The 12,424-nt window shown below is 36.0% G+C and overlaps 2 long non-coding RNA genes across 2 annotated transcripts; one reads left to right on the top strand and one right to left on the bottom strand.

The window, feature by feature from the left end:
• Window positions 1-1,256: 1,256 nt before the first annotated feature.
• On the bottom strand, window positions 1,257-3,128 carry LOC135767049 (uncharacterized). Its single transcript, XR_012336860.1, has 3 exons — window positions 3,018-3,128; window positions 1,586-1,754; window positions 1,257-1,368 (listed from the first exon to the last, which is right to left on the bottom strand). It is a non-coding gene; the product is annotated as an uncharacterized lncRNA (long non-coding RNA).
• A 6,456-nt stretch (window positions 3,129-9,584) lies between these two features.
• Window positions 9,585-10,939, top strand: LOC135764864 (uncharacterized). Its single transcript, XR_010540320.2, has 3 exons — window positions 9,585-9,722; window positions 9,795-9,935; window positions 10,012-10,939. It is a non-coding gene; the product is annotated as an uncharacterized lncRNA (long non-coding RNA).
• The last annotated feature ends 1,485 nt before the right edge of the window (window positions 10,940-12,424 follow it).

Consider the following 12,424-nt stretch of genomic DNA (forward strand, 5'->3'; position numbering starts at 1 on the left):
AGCCAATCCCTACGTTGCCTTGAGTCTAGCAACTCTCTCACAGCATATGCACCGGCAACTTGACCCTGATGTGCTGGACTGTGCGTCCTCGGTGGATACGCTTGAACGTTCAGAGCTGCCCGTCTAGCCGTTTGTGAACTACTGTGCTATTTACCTCTTGTGTCTTAAAGGGGACATATTATGAGATTTTTTTAAGATGTAAACTAAATCAAAATCTAGGTCTGAGCAAAAGTGTGCCATTTTGGGTGTGTCATTTAAAATGCAAATGAGCTGATGAAGTGCAAACACTGATCACAATGATGGTGGTTTGTTACAATTGAAGCTCAATTGTGCTGTGAATTATTTTCTTTTTCTCTCTTTCTCTCTGTACTAAACGGCTGTGCTGTGGTTGGATATTGCAGATAAAGGGGGCGGTATTACCTTATTCTGACATCACAATAGGGGCCAAATAACAATGACCTATTTTTTCACATGCTTGCAGAGAATGGTTTACCAAAAATAAGTTACTGGGTTGATCTTTTTCACATTTTCTAGGTTGATAGAAGCACTGGGGACACAATTATAGCACTTAAACATGGAAAAAGTCAGATTTTCATAATATGTCCCCTTTAAGGAGTGTCAATAAATTTGTGAACTGTACTCTCCTGCATTGGAGTCCGTTCTTGGTCCATAACAGTATCTGTATCTAAAAATATTATGCACAATGTGTCACATTATTTTAAAGTTTGAATACGGGTTATATTATTCTGTATCTATATCTGTCAGGATCCTGCCAAAAGTCTTGTTTAATATTTATATCTGGTCATGATGGCAGGGTTCTGACAGTCCTATGTTCTGTGTGGAGACTCATGACCTTGCGTATCGGTCAAACAACCTGTCCACAACCTGTCCACAACCCTGACAATATCTGTATAATAGACAATCATATCAATACGGGTTTCTGGAAATGTTATATTATCGATATTTTAAAATATTTTTAATTTACACATCACACTTCATTTAGGGGAAACTCTGCTTCATTAAATAAAAGGTTTGCTTTTGGTGACTGTACTTGCAGGTGTTTCCTATACACTAATGTATGGTTTTGCGAGATAATAGGATTTTGGTGATACTTTGATGTTTTTGAGATTAAAGTGAATAGTTTGTGTGAGTTTTTGTACAGCTTCTTACACACTTTGTATCACTGTGTCTATCCAAATTGTACAGTAATAAAGAGCTGAATCTTTTAGAGCAGTCTTTTTAATGATCAGTTCTGTGGATGTTCTGGATGTAGAGGAGTCAAAATGAGAATCTCCTATGCGCTGACTGCCATCTCTTGATCGGGCACCTTTCCACAGTAAATACTGAGGTTCACTGTTGGGATATTGTCTGTACCAGATAAGATGAACAAATTCACTGGTTGTTTCATAAGTGCAAGTCAAAGTAACACGGTCATTATCACTTTTGACAAGAACTGCTTCAGTTGGTTCAATTTGATCGCTATAAGAAACTGCAATAGAAACAAACAGTGATGGCTTTCTTTATCATATATTGTCTTTCATAATAAAATAAATATGTTTAGCAATGTGTAAATACGTTAAGATACCTGATGCCGCAATGAGAATCACTAGCACTGTTCTCCACATCTTCAATCTACCGATCTGTTATGTGTTGCAGTTCACCGTCCTCTGTGGCAGGCTTGTGCACAATTCAGAATTTCAGAATTGGCCTCCATCCAATTCATGAATTGGAATTTGAATCAAATTGACTCCGCCCTACAGGACGTTGAATTTGAATTGGAATGACAGGAAGTGGAATTAAATTCATGGCAATTCAAAAAAATTCCACCATCACACAACAGAAAGAATCTTACATACATTCAGTGTTAGGAAGGTTACTTTGGAAAATTGTTTGCCAACCATTTTAAATACTTGGTTAAAGTAAAGCATTTTGGGAAATGAAGTCATGTTCCATCTTGTTCCATAAAATTACATTTACATAAAAAATAAACGTAATTATTTGTTTTGTGACTCAAGTTTTTAACATTAATTGCTGGGGGAAACATTACCTGTTAATGTAATCTGTACACGTAGTTCAAACTAATTTATAGAAAATGTAATGCAATTATATCTGACATATACTGAAAGCTTCATTTTTAACACTTCACTTACTGTATAGGGATTTCTTTGAGTTTCTATTGAATTGCAATTCTGCTTCCTTTAATTCAAATTCGAATTGTAATTCTAGATCCTGTTTTTGACATCAATTCAAATTCAAGAGTTGAATTGGAATTCAGGAGTCATTTCAATTCAATTCTGAATTGTGCACAAGCCTGCTCTCTGGTATTACTTTGATGTTACCGTATATCTCTAGAGTCTTGTGGTTGAAGGCAAACATCAGAAAACAGGAAATTATTAATTCATGATTTCATTCTATTATATGGGCAAATTATTTAAATGATTTTTTTTATCCTCACTCATCTGTATAAAATCTGATTATAGGGTTTAATTAACAACACTGCTAAAACCTTCTTAAGTCAGACAAAGCTGGTCTTTGCCAACAGTTTTATCCAACTCAGGCCCATTGCTGGGGGTTGGGGGTGTGGCATTAGGGGGCAGTGCCGCCCAGATGACACAGCATGCTCCCCTATCATAATGGTCATTAGGATAACATATTATTTAAAGACAAAATATGTCATGTAGATTTGGTCATTTTCTCATATGGATTTTTTTGGACTCTCTTCAGCAGTACTTGACTCGCAGGAAAAATATTACTAATATATTCAATGGTAACTTACACAAAAATATATTTTTGTGTAGCTACTACAAGATATAAAGTAAACATGTTAAAATGCTATTCATTTAAATTATGACTATGGTCACCATTCTAGTTGTTTGAAATCTTAAATTTGTTGTTCTTCATGTAGCTGAAAGCAGGTTTTTGTATGATATTCATTCATTTCCTGTCATTGTGGGCTGCAGTGCGCAGTAATACACTGTTGAGTCCTTCACATCTGCAGGGAAGATTTCCAGATTCACCGTCTTGTTTTCTTTTAAAACCGAAGCTTTCAGTCGAGGATGAGGAGGTGTAGCGGTCTGGTTTTGTCCTGACTCCATGATAAGAACGAGGAACTCCGGCACAGAGTTGGGATATTGCAGATACCACTGTAGATTATTCATTGATAAACTGTAGTGATATTTACATGAGAGGATAACTCTGTCACCCTCATTTGCATGGACAACAGTAGATAATGGAGTAATACTGTCTGCTATACTGGAACCTGAGAAGAAACCATTCTATTATTTTATACATGAAACATTTAACACTTAAAAACATCACCAAATATGCCCTAAAGTAAAAAAAAAAACATATATATATTTATTATGAAAAGTTATAGACTTGACATCTTACCCATGAATCCCAATAAAACCAGTAATACACAGATATACATTGTGTAGAATGATGTTGTCCTCCAAGAGATTGACAGATCAGCAGTCTTCATGCACTAAACAAACTGAAACTCTCAACTGCTTCTTTAAACATCCAATCAAAGTGCAGCGTTGCTTCCTGCAGGTGTTACCACATAGACCCATACATACAGTACATACAGTACACTCCTATGGGGCTCTTTGAAATGTTTATGATGCAGTGGTCTGATATAAGGACAATTGTTGTATTTGTTTACCTGATAAACAATACCTTCAGTTCAAAATTAAATACTGTACATTTAAATATCAATGAGAATATCAACTAATAAAAAACAATTGTTATTGATTGCATATAGATTCACTGTTTGTGTGTTACTAATGTTAACTGGATGATATTATTATAGGTGTGTGTGGGGGGGGGGAGGTATTATAATTTGATAAGGAAACAGCATTTTAATATAGGAAAGATGTGTTTTCTCCACTTGCATGCAAATTAAATATTTAGTAGTTTTGTAATAATTTTCATTAGCAGAAATTTGTGTTTTTGCTAATATTGCCCACAACTTGTTTTGTTTAGTGTCACAAACAACAATACTAGCAACAAATTGTGGCATTAACTACTATAGTCAACACAAGTTTTTGTTTGAGTATTCAATATCCTGCTGTCACAGTGGACCTCAGAGCACAGAAATACACAGAAGAGTCAGACGACTGAAGGTTCAGGACAGTCAATGTAACTCTTCTCATATTATCCAGCTGAGATTGAAATCTTGTTTTAGGAAACTCTTTGGCATTACTTCCATTTCCAAATTTATGTCTTACTAAAATGTATTCTGGAGGTAAACCGCCTGTTTGTTTGTACCACAGCAGGGCAGGTATTGTGTCTGTTGTGTTATAATCACAGTTCAGAGTTATTGTTTTCCCTATAAGAGCTGAAGCATCTGTTGTTGACTGATGTACTGTATGTTGTCCTCTACATCCTGCATAAAAGAAACATAACAAAACATAATTTAACAACACACTATCCCATTACATAACAACAACAGTAACTAAATTAATATTAAACAATGATAAGATTGAAATGTGCTGTACATCACCTTGAGAAAGCAGCATGATAAGTACACCCCATAGCCAAGATCTCATGATGGAATTTAAACAGTTCTTCAAAAGAGACTAAAATTAAAAACAGTAAAACATGAACTTGTGAATGTTTATCTGTGTCTGTACAGTCTAAAGTCTGAAAGTTCATTACATCATTACACACAACATACCATATTTTTATTGTAGGTCTGTGTGCTCTCTGCTGGTGTAATGTAAAACTGCAGCCTTTTACTCTAATAGACTTTAAAGTTTGACATTTATTTGTGATGTTGTTATACACAATACCAGCCAAAGGTTTGGACATACATGGCTGAATTTATGACACTTAAGATCTTAAATTTGGTTTTATATATTAATTTTAAATAGTGCCAAATACTTTTACAGAACTTAAATAAACATTGGACGGATGGGAAATGAATGAACTGAAAGTAGAGGCAGAATTCTGTGCAGAGCTGTATGCATAGCATGACTAAACTTAAAATGATCTTAAATCAAAAGTTGTTTAACGTTTTTACTAACATTGCTCTTGTTTTCACCTCTGGTATTTCAATGTTTTAATGGCTTTGTTTCCTACATTCATACTGCACATTTCTGTTTAATAATTTGCGGTCAGGTTTTTGTACAGTGTTTATGTGTTTTCTGTCACTGTGGGCTGCAGGGCGCAGTAATACAGAGCAGAGTCTGTGACTTTAACAGATGAGATCTTCAGATCCACCTCCTGAGCTTCTTTTCTGTGTTTAATGGAAATCCCTTGGATGGGAGGATTAGCCGTCACTACACTCCCTGAGTACTCCAGTATAAGGAACTGAGGTACTGAACCCAAATACTGACGATACCAATGAAGTCTTGGCACATAACCACTGCCACTGCTGCTGAAGTTACAAGAAAGAGTAACTTTGTCACCAACAGTGGTGAACACATGATCTCTTTTTGCGGTGATAACATCTGCAAAACTTTTACCTGCAAACATAAAACAATCAAAGACAAAACTTCATCAAAAATGAATTAAACATACATGTATGACATAGATTAAGAAATACTGTTCTTACGATCTCAACAGTAGAATTTAAAATGTTTGGCAAATACACTGCACCTTTAAATAATGCAAGCAGCAATATAGTAAAAAATAACATGATGACTCTGGATTCACACACACAGTAAATGGCAAACTAATCTATAGCTTCAGCTTTAGCACAAGACTGTGTGATGTAACTCCTCCTCTTCTACTATAAAACTCCCCTGAACACATCAGAAATTGACTTGATATCGGGTAAACTGGGCACATTTCACATTCATCTTAATGTCAAAATTAGCCTTAATAGACCCTAATACCTCCTCATATGTCCAATAATTGCATCAAATTATTTACTTTAACGGTATCAGTATACATATTTATGTTACATATTAATGTTTATATATATTTTATGTATAAGTAGTCTCATAATAATATTTAATATATTCCAGGTGCAAAGAAATTATAAAAATGAATTCTCCTATACCCAGATAGCAAGCACATGTGGGCCACTTCAGGCGAAGATGCGGCACTGCTGGCCTTCTTATGGCCCGAATAAAAGGGATGTGAACCTAAAGTGGCTCACATGTAAAATAGCAAAAATGGGCCAAATATATCAAATCACATGTGGGCCACCTTTGGCAAAAATGCTGCACAACAGAAACGGCCTAACCTTGGAATAAACCAAATGTGGCCCTCACATTTTGCAGCAAATGTGGCCCAGTTCTTTACAAATAGGTCTGGGCCAGTTTTGGCAAAGATATGGCAAAGTAAGCACCGGCTCATGTGGGTGTGTGTCTAAAGTGGCCCACATATGATGTAGCAAATGTGGCCCAGTTCTTTTAAAACTTATCCGGGCCGGTTTTGGCAAACATGTAGCACAGTAAGCACTGGCTCATGTGGGTGTGAGTCTGAAGTGGCCCACATATGATGTTGCAAATGTGGCCCAGCTGTATAAAGAAGCATCAGGGCCAGTTTTGGCAAAGATATTGCACATTAAGCACTGGCTCATGTGGGTGTGAGTCTGAAGTGATTCATATACCCAGCTAACAGAAAAAAGTTCTAAGAACGTTCCCTGAAAGTTCCCAAAAATGTTTTAAATATCAACTGTTTTTATATTGACTTGTTTGCTTGTTATGTAAATGATAGAGAAACATTGCATTTTATTATTTTATAAAACATTATTCCTGAAAACAGTAAAAATATTGCTGTAGAAAGCAAAATTCTCTTATTAGGTTTAGATGTTGATGCTTTGTTTAATTTTAAGTCACCATTATTGTGATTTGTGTTTGTTTTAGTTGGACCCTTGACTTATTTATAAGAAGTTTCGTGGTTGCCTTACTTTGTGTGTATAAAACACATTTGTTATGGTAGTGTAAAATTATTTACAATAAAGTTGCAATTCTGTGGTGGTTGGTATATAATGGTAACAATCATAATCTAATTAATTGGTTTACTATTAAGAGTTTTTATCTGTCAACAATATGTATGAAGTCCAGCACTTTCACAGCAGTTTGATATTAAAGAGTTATAGAAACTTTGGCAAAAATTAACCGCTGTATATTTGGGACATACAAACATCAAGAATCAGACTATGAATCTCAACCATGGTGACAAAGAAAATTGTAAAAAGTTAATTATTTATCCATGTTGCAATGCATGCTGGGAGTCCCGGATGAGATTTGTAATTTGTTAATACCCAGCATGCATTGCAGCATGACGTTTTTCATTTAATAGTCACCATGGTTGAGATTTATACTCTGATTGTGGCATCACACTGGCTTGCTCGTGGTTGAGATGTGTTAAACAGGAGTGGACCACACAAGTGCCATGAATCATGCCAGGTGTGGGCCGAATATGGGCAAGAATTTATATCGACTACTACCCGGATTTGGGTCAGATCTGCATTATTTGCTTTGTGCTTGGCTGACATGTGGCATTTCTATGGCTTGCTTGCCATCATTCCATGCCAAAGGTGGGCCAGATGAAAGTGTCAGATGTGAGCCAGAACTGGGCCACAGCAATTTTGCTATCTTGGTACAGAGTCATCATCATGTCAAGCATCTTTATAAAGAAGGGTAAGTCACCTTAAACTGTATTAAAACAAAAGACAAGTTCTCAAGGTCAGTGTACTAAACCCAAACAACCACTAGATGGCAGGTTAATCCCATACTGCCATAGTGAGATTGAATTGATTTTCTTCTTATTATGACTGTTTAAGTATATGTATTATGTGTTTGAACATTTGCTTAAAGAAAGTTGTTTTATTACTTAAATTGATTAATCACTGATATTTTCATCTGTACATAATATTCATGTTATTAAAAAATTACAAGGACTAAAGAAAGAAAAAAATCATTTATGTGGATGAAAACTGTGGGTTAATGTGAAACTATCCTACAGGGCCATCTTCTCTATGTGTCTGTCAGGTTTTTGTACAGTGATGTTGTGTTTCCTGTCACTGTGGGCGTCAGTGCACAGTAATACAAAGCAGAGTCGGTGAATTTAACAGATGAGATCTCCAGATACACTTGAGTTTTCTTTTCATTTAGTCTTGCGGAAAACCGAGGATCCAGATTTTCTGCACTCTGGACACGTCCCGAGGTTTGCAAGATTAATAAAAGATTTTCAGGGGCAGATGTGGGATACTGCCGATACCACTGTACACTAATGGCTGTTGAGTAGCTACAGGACAGAGTTACATTGGCACCCTCTTCCTTAAAGACCTCACTTTGGTCTGGTGTAATGATACTCCCAAATACTCCACCTGAAAATGACAATAAATATAATTTATAAATACAATTAAACTTGTCTATTTCACTTTCATTATTACAATTAGACAATCAATGACAATTAACATTTTTAATTTAATTATTGCATTAAGACTGCAATTGATATTATTAACATTACTTACATCCGAATGCGCAGAGCAGAATAACTGTTTGGAGCAACATTACGGTATGATGAGATGAACTTGTAATGTAACATCATCTGTTCTGTTAAGATCTTTATGTCTGGTTGATGCTCCGCCCCCTGACTAAGAGTTTATCATTTTCTGAGTCAAAAACATTTTACATAGAAAGATAAATCTCTTGAGATCCCACTCAAATGCTTATTTGTACACAACTTAATTTGTGGTTTATTTAAAAAAATATATATTTTTACTTTCAGAATATGATGTACACAGTGTCAAAAGATTGTTGCACATGCACCTGCTAATGTGCATATTTTTTCTTACTACTAAACCAATTTAGTGAAGATTGCATATCTATGTAAAAGTGTGGGTGTACAGTATGTGTAAATGCAGAGCACATGTTTAATTTCTCCCCCCTCTTCTTGTCAGGTTTTTGTAAAGCAAAGTTTGGTTTCCTGTCACCGTGGTCTGCAGAGCACAGAAATACAGTGCAGAGTCTTTAACTGTAGAAGAAGGGATGATCAGATCCACACGATTATTCTTCGCATTTAGTTTTCCTGACAGGCGTTTATCTGAACGCTGTAATACTTTTTCAGAGCTTCTTAGAATGAGCATGAGGAACTGAGGAGCTGATGTGTAGTAATGCTGTCGATACCATTGGAGATTGTATGCGGAGGAATATTTGCAGGACAGCGTAACATTCTCGTTCTCAACTGCATTGACTTCTGTATAATCTGGAGTGATGCTATCAGCATGTGTGACATCTAAATAAACTGAACAAAAAATGGACATGTGTTCATATCACAACTGGCATTAGACAGCATTTTCTAAAGGAAAAACATTCACAGAGTGATTAAAATAAATACTCACCTGCAAAGATTAATCTCCAAATGACTAAATAATGCAACATTGTCAGAGCAAAATAACAGAAATCTGATTAACACAAAAATATACAGTCTTCTCAAAAAGCTCCGCCTTATTGCTCTGATGTCATTTGTATAAGTTTGGATGGTGTCTAAACTTGAGAATGAAGCCTACCAAGCTCTTAAACCTGGTTTGGGTTTAAGTTTAATAATAAAGAACAAAAAAATTATCATTTAGAAGTTGTCATGAAGTGTTTTTTTCTTTTAAATTCTTTAATTTAAGTGTAGCAGGATTAGGTGAGCTGTGATTGACAGCTACTTTCACCTATCAGGAAGGGGCAGTCCCTTTTTAAGCACTGATTGGCTGCTGCCCGGAATGCGTCATGTCCTGTGTTTCCCCCGGGTGTTTGCAGCAATAGCGACAGGTGAGAATTGTTAAGGTGCTGTTCGTAGTTTTAATTTGTATGTTATTTAAAACTAGTTTGTGTTGGTTTTAGCGTGTTTGTCCAGCGTACTGGTGCCCTTGTGCTGCTGATGGCTTAAATGACTGTGCACCCTCAGTTGGCTGTGGTTGACCTGTTGTAGGTTAAACGGTGCTGTAAAAGACGTTAATGTGTCTGGGGTGATGCCACTGGGCGGTAAGTGTCCAGCACGTAGTTGTAATGTTAGTGTATGATGTGTTTAGATTTTTAATATTATGTTTGTTTACTTTAGGGTTCTCCCTTTTGCTCTACATTATGTTTACCTCTTGAGTGTTCTCGTGCGGCTGTCGCACCGCGGTAAAACCGACATCATCATATTCCTCGCAGTACAATGGATTGTACACTGTCTGGTTCCTGCCTTTAGTGTTATATATCTTGGAGTGGAGGGTTATCTAGTCACTACCAAAGTCAACCAAGACAACCGATTTTAGTGCGTTGGAGCTGGTTTTTTGGACTTTGGTTGCCTGTGTAGCTCCACCTGCCATTTATTTTGTGTTTTCTTTGCTTTCAGTAATTCTTGTCAAATTGTTGTCTGAATATTTATTTTGTTTGATATCCTTTCAGGAGCTGGGGTCCCCCTGGGTGAAAGAGCTTATGGTGGTGGTGGTACTGCTTCAACATTTGCAGTGTTACACATTTTTGAAGTGCATAAGTGTGTGTTTTTGAGTTCACGGTTTGGTGTGAGTGTGTGCCTTTGGACAACTTGTGCCAGTGATCACTCGGGTGGGTAACCTCAGCTCTGTAGGTTGGTGTATTGTTTTAATTAGTTTATTATCTTTCTTCCTTTTCACGCACTGCATTTTAGCAGTGAGGACTGTTAAACCTTAAGTTGTGTTGTGTTTTTGTATAATTTTGTGATTTGTGATGTTTTATGTCATTTTGTTTTATGTATTTTGCTGCAGACAGATCTGCTTTGATTAATGTCATTTTCTGTCTATTTCACACCTAGCTCATTGTCATGGGCAACGAATATTGTGAAATAAAATCTATATTTTTGTATTATACCCACGTTTTCTGCTTACTTCACTTTTAAGAGGAACGAACCTGTGTGCCTTACCGCCTTTCTGGGTGTAAGGAATATTTCCCTGGGTGTAAGTCCCGGGGTGGCGTAGTCGGAATTTTATGCAAAACCTTTGCTTTTGCCATGAAGCTAACTTCTCACCCCCTCGTCATGCCACATAAGTTTTATCCATGTGATTTATGTAGAGCTTAAAGGGGTCATATGATGAAAATGTTAGCATTGCCACTTTGTAGGTGTGAGCAAAAATAGGTCATTGAAATTTGGCTTTCATTATGATGTCATAAGGATATCTTATTAGAATAATACCGCCTCCTTAATCTGAACTCTCCAACCACTGCACTGCCATTTAGTGCAGAGAGAAAGAGAGAGAAAAGAAGGACTTGACAGCACAATTGAGTTTGAATTACAACAAACCACCATCATTGTGATCAGTGTTTGCACTTTATTCGCTCATTTGCATTTTAAAAAACACACCCAAAACGACAAATTTTTGGACTTGACAGCACAATAGAGTTTCAATTACAACAAACCACCATCATTGTGATCAGTGTTTGCACTTCATCCGCTCATTTGCATTTTAAAAAACACACCCAAAACGACACATTTTTGCTCAAACCTACAAAGTGGCAATGCTAACATTTTCATCATATGACCCCTTTAAGAATTTTTGTGTGTTATTTTTATTTTTTGCTTGTTTATTTGCTAGGATACAGAAAAGGATTTTGCTGCTAGAATTGCTTTTTATACTTAATGTTTATTTGCAGTATAAAAGTAGATACAGAAGATTTTCTGATAAAAAAAAATCACGACTGGCCCTAACTTCGGTCTGTGTTTTTGTTTTATGGTCTGGCTAGTGGGTAAACCGACCTCTGAAACAAAATAGCTAATTGAAATTAAAATTGGTTTCCTATGATGAGGGGAGATGGCCAGCATGTATAGCCACTTTGTGCAGAGAGGTTTACATTGTATACATTAATTTTACATCGTAATGTTAGCTCTGTGTAGTAGTTGATACGCTTTATCTATTACTTAAACTAAGGTATTTACTTGTTATTTATTTAGCTTGTTATCAGAAATAATATACTCTAATGGTACTCTATTGTGATTGATTCTTTGCAGAAGTCTATTGGAAGTGGTTTTGGTCACGAAAACTTAAACACAATCATCGTTGTTAAAAACCTTATTATAGGCAGAAACAAATTTTTATATTTTCTTTTTAGAAAACTATTTTAGAGACTATATGTCTATCAATGTCTATTAAAGAAAGAGTGCTCCTGGAAAAAAAAAACATTTAAAATGGTCTTTTGATGAAAACCAAAAGCTTCACTTGAGATATTGTAAGGGCGACTGTTCATCAGCTGAATGTTCCAGCAGGTGGTGATGTAATCTCATAAAAGCATCTCTGCTGAGCCTGCATCTGTACGCTCACATGTGTCAGGGTATGGGAGTTATTTAAATATTTCCTATTTCAGTTTCATTATAACACTGTCATTGAGACATGCAATCCCTTGACATGTTGGTTTATGTAGCTAACCACCAAAATATTTCAGTAGAGTCACAACTTATGTTAAGATTTAAAAAAATACTTTAGTACAGTACCAGATGCTTAATAAAGGATTGGCAA

This window comes from Paramisgurnus dabryanus, chromosome 6 (genome assembly GCF_030506205.2).
Source record: "Paramisgurnus dabryanus chromosome 6, PD_genome_1.1, whole genome shotgun sequence".
NCBI lineage: Eukaryota > Metazoa > Chordata > Actinopteri > Cypriniformes > Cobitidae > Paramisgurnus > Paramisgurnus dabryanus.